The sequence below is a fragment of the Portunus trituberculatus genome, chromosome 6, assembly GCF_017591435.1.
Source record: "Portunus trituberculatus isolate SZX2019 chromosome 6, ASM1759143v1, whole genome shotgun sequence".
Lineage (NCBI taxonomy): Eukaryota > Metazoa > Arthropoda > Malacostraca > Decapoda > Portunidae > Portunus > Portunus trituberculatus.
The window spans coordinates 4,566,389-4,571,388 of record NC_059260.1 but is presented as its reverse complement, the minus strand read 5'-3'; the positions used below and the strand labels follow the sequence as shown (position 1 = coordinate 4,571,388).

Here is a 5,000-nt window from a genome sequence, read left to right as displayed (position 1 = left end):
CTACACTCCTTCACACTTCCTTCACCTTCCTTCATCCAAATTTAGACATCTTAAACACTTTCCTTCATGCTTCCTTCACCCTAATTTAGAGATCCTACACTCCTACACAGTTCCTTCACCTTCCTTCACCCTAATTCAAATATCCTACACTCTTCACACTTCCTTCACATTCCTTCACTCAAATTTAGACATCCTTCACACTTAGTTCACCCTAATTGAAATATCCTTCACTCTAAAGGAAGGAACACTAGCACACCCTAATCAAGGTATCCTACACAAATTAGACAATCCTTTAATGCATCCTACACGCATCCTTCACGCTACACCCTAAACATCCTTACATGTACATAGGATTTCCATACACCATCCTTCTCTACACCCTTTGCATACACGTTAAGGATCTCTCTCAATATCCTACACCTTTACCTCGCCTCGCTACACCCTCCCGGACCTGGTTACACCCTCCCCGCGGCGCCCACACCCTGTCACACCCTGTCACACCCTCGCTGTTGCTTGTTACACCCTGCTACACTCAGAGAGGAAGCTTCGAAGGACTTCTCTAAGGCAACCCTGCGGAACACGGTGACGGAGGCAAGGACGAAAGAGAGAGAGAGAGAGAGAGAGAGAGAGAGAGAGAGAGAGAGAGAGAGAGAGAGAGAGAGAGAGAGAGAGGTAGATGGACAGATATACAGAGAGAGGGAAAGGGAGAGAGACAGAGAGAAAGGAGACGGAGAGAAGGAAAGAGAGAGAGAGAGAGAGAGAGAGAGAGAGAGAGAGAGAGAGATGGATGGATATGTATATAGATAAATAGATCGCTTTAGATAGATAGCTAGATAGATAAGAGAGAGAGAGAGAGAGAGAGAGAGAGAGAGAGAGAGAGAGAGAGAGAGAGAGAGAGAGAGAGAGAAAAAAACAGACAAAAACAGACATTGAGAGAGAGAGAGAGAGAGAGAGAGAGAGAGAGAGAGAGAGAGAAAGAAACAGAGACAAAAAACAGAGATTGACAAAAAACAGACATTGAGAGAGAGAGAGAGAGAGAGAGAGAGAGAGAGAGAGAGAGAGAGAGAGAGAGAGAGAGATATTATAGCCAGGTTTGAGGCGACCAATAGCAAGGCAGCACACAGACAATCAACCAATCACAGTTAAGATCCTATTTCGTGTTAGCCAATCACATTCCTCGGTTGGAAATAATTTTGACCAATCATCGCCGTTTTTTTTTTTTTTTTTTTTTTGTAATATGGATAAAAAAAATAAATAAATGAGACTTGTTTATTTATTTATTTATTTATTTATTTAGTTTGTGTTGTGCGATTTATTGAAGAATGATGAAATATAAGAACGGTTGATAAATTTGAGGAAAAAAAAAATGCAATGATAAAAGAAGAAAATGAAAAAAAAAAAACAAGAAAAAGGGAACACAAAATATGATGCGGAAAATAAAATCAAAAGAATGAAGAAAAGAAAAGAAAAAAAATGATGATAAAAAGAAATTACATAAAAAAAAAAAGAAATAGAAAAAAAATATGAAAAACAATAAAGATTCAGAAAACAATAGAGAAAAGAAAGAGAAGAAAAGAAGAAAAGAAGAATCATGTTTTGAATTAATATAAAACAAAAAATAAATTCCAGGAAAACAGAGAGAGAGAGAGAGAGAGAGAGAGAGAGAGAGAGAGAGAGAGAGAGAGAGAAATCTGAATCGAGTAAAAGAGGAAATGTGGAACGGGGGAGGAGGAGGACGAGGAAGAGGAGGAGGAGGAGGAGGAGGAGGAGGAGGAGGAGGAGGAGGAGTAGGAGGAGGAGGAAAGAGTAATTCTTCCTGGACTTCTCTTTATCATGGTCATCTTGGGGGCTGTCGCTATTAATAACAGAGAGAGAGAGAGAGAGAGAGAGAGAGAGAGAGAGAGAGAGAGAGAGAGAGATGAACACACCCACACAATTCCTTTTCCCTTCTTCCTCTTTTCTCTTTCTCATCTTATTATTATTTTTTTCCTTCCTTCTTTCCTTCTGCCTTTGCTCTCATTCTTTCTTCTATTTTGTTCTTTTCTTCCTTTTCTTTCTTTTCTATTTTTTCGCTCCTTTTATTCCTCCTTTCTCTAATATTTTCCTAATCTTTCTTCTTTCTCTAACTTTTTCTCATCTTTTCCTTTCTCTCCTTCATTTTTTCCTCCTTTCTCCATTTCCTCCTTCCATCTTTGTTTGTCCTATCTTCCCTTCCTTATCTATTCCTCCTCCTCCTCCTCCTCCTCTTCCTTCGCTTTCCCTTCCTTTCTTCCTGTTTCTGCCTCTCCTTCCTTTTCTCTTCCTGTCTAATATCACCCATTTTTATTCGTCTTCCTCCTCCCTCTCTCTCTTCTCTCTCTTTCTCTCTCTTCTACCCTCTCTCTCTCTCTCTCTCTCCCTTTTCCCTTCTTCTTTATTTTCATTTGCTTTCTCTCCTTTTCTCTCTCCTCCATCCACCCATTTCCTTCTCATCCTTTTCTTCCACCCCCTCTCTTATCTCATTTCCTCCCACTCTCACTCTCTCACTCTCTCTCTCTCTCTCTCTCTCTCTCTCTCTCTCTCTCTCTCTCTCTCTCTCTCTCTCTCTCTCTCCATCTCTTCCCATTTCTTTTGCCTCTCCCTTTTCTCTTTCCTCCTTCCAATCTTACGTCCTCTTCCATCCACTCTCTTCTCTTTCCTTCCTCCCTCTCCCTCTCCCTCTCCCTCTCTCCAAGGATGATCGGTAAAATAGAGTCCCCTTCACCTGAGCAATTAATTAAAGGGCAGGTAAGGGAAGGCTTGGAAAATACCTGGGGATTGTCAAGAGGAGGAGGAGGAGGAGGAGGAGGAGGAGGAGGAGGAGGAGGAGGAGGAGGAGGAGGAGGAAGAGGAAGTTATATTTATAGCAGCATTTTCTACTACTACTACCACCACCACCACCATCATCATCATCATCATCATCATCATCACCATCACCACCACCATCACCACCACCACCACCACCACCACTACTACTACTACTACTACTACTACTACTACTACTACTACTACTACTACTACTACTACTAGATGGAGAGATGAAGGAAGAAATGGAGGAGGAGCAGAGATGAGGGATGAGAAAAAGAAGACGAAAGAGGAGATGGAGGAAGAAGAAGAAGAAGAAGGAAAAGAAGAAGATGAAGAAGAAGAAGAAGAAGATGAAATTTAGAACAGGGAACAAATAAGAAGAAAAGAAGAAGTAGAAGGTGAAAATAAGTAATGAAAATGATGAAAATAGAATAAAAAGATGAAAGTGAAGGAGAGAAGTATAATGTTGAAGGGAAATTGATTCAGAAATAGAGAAAAGAAAGAAATTAACGGGAATATAATTTTTAGTGAAGAATTACAAGATTTTTTTTTCGTTTGGTAGTGAAGGAAAGCAACAACAAACAACAACAACAACAGGAACAAAATCAACAACAACAACAACAACACTACTACTACTACTACTACTACTACTACTAATAATAATAATAATAATAATAATAATAATAATAACAATAACAAAACAACAGTAACAAAAACAACAACAACAACAACAACAACAACAACAACTACTACTACTACTACTACTACTACTACCACCAACAACAACAACAACAACAACAATATCAAGGAACGGACAAAGGAAGCGACAATCACACACACACACACACACACACACACACACACACACACACACACACACACACACACACACACCAACCACAAGTGATCTCCCCCAAGGTTTGTTCATGGTTCCAACACGCCTTAACACACTCCAGGGTCGCTCGCCACTGTGTCACCCTATTCTTGGAAGGTTGCACTGTGCGGGGAGGGGAGGAGGGGAGGGGAGAGAGAGAGATGGGAGAGTAGTTGGGGAATTGAGGGGAAGAGAAGAGGGGTTGGGAAAAGTAGGTAAGGAAGAGGAGAGGTAGAGGAAGAGAGGGGAGGTGAGGGGAGAAGGGGAGGGGAGGAGGAGGAGGGGATGGGAATGGGGCGTTGCAGAAGAGAGGTTGGGAAAGGAAGGATGGGGAGGGAAGGGGGACGGGAAGGGTTTGGGAAGGGAGAAAGAGGGAAGAGGAGGGTAAAGGGAGGGGAGGAGGAGAGGGAGGGTACATTGTAGAGGAAGAGGAGGAAAAGGGAGAGGTTAGAAGAAGAAGGGGAAATGAGGGGAGAGGTTTGGGAAGGGAAGGATAGGGAGGGAGGGGAAGAGGGAGAGGACGAGGAGGGAGGGGAGAGGATAGGGAATTGAGGGGAGGGAAGGAGAGGGGAGGGGAAAGGAGGGGATGATGTAAGCAGGGTGTAATTTAAATGGGCTGGGTTGGGATGGGTTGAGAGAGAGAGAGAGAGAGAGAGAGAGAGAGAGAGATCACAGGTCAAACTACATCATAATTCTCTCTCTCTCTCTCTCTCTCTCTCTCTCTCTCTCTCTATTTCCCTTTTTTCTTCAATTATCTCTTGTTTTCTTTTACTGACACATAATCTTTGACCTTCTAAGAGTCATTTCATATTTTTCCCTTCCTTTCTTTTTCGCCATTGAAGGAGAAAGGGGAGGAAGGAATAGGAAAAAAAAAAGGTATAAATGGGTAGACAGAAATTTTATAGGGATGGAAAAGAAAGGCGGGTATTTAAAAGGAATGGGTATAGAGAAATGGGTGTTTTTTTAATGGAAAGGAGGAAACTTAAAGGGAGATATATGGAGAAAAAAAGGGAGATTAGTGTTTGCATAGGGAGATAAAGGAAGGGTGGAAGGGGAAAGGAAAGATAGAAGGAAAGAAATAGGGAAAGTTTAAGATCGCTGCTGTCTTTCTATCAGTAGCTTTCAAGTCAAAGCAAGCATCGGTGGTTCAGTGGTAGAATTCTCGCCTGCCACGCGGGAGGCCCGGGTTCGATTCCCGGCCGATGCATCTTTTTTTTTTTTATTATTTTTATTGTTTATGTGTGTGTGTGTGTGTGTGTGTGTGTGTGTGTGTGTGTGTGTGTGTGTGTGTGTGTGTTTT

At 41.9% G+C, this 5,000-nt stretch overlaps 1 protein-coding gene and 1 non-coding gene across 2 annotated transcripts in view; both read left to right on the top strand.

Moving 5' to 3' along the window:
• Positions 1 to 5,000, top strand: part of LOC123516783 (probable serine/threonine-protein kinase DDB_G0278901) — a 203,658-nt gene that overhangs the window by 183,656 nt on the left and 15,002 nt on the right. The window lies entirely within an intron of this gene.
• Trnag-gcc lies at positions 4,837 to 4,907 on the top strand. The gene has a single exon. It is a non-coding gene; the product is annotated as a tRNA-Gly (tRNA).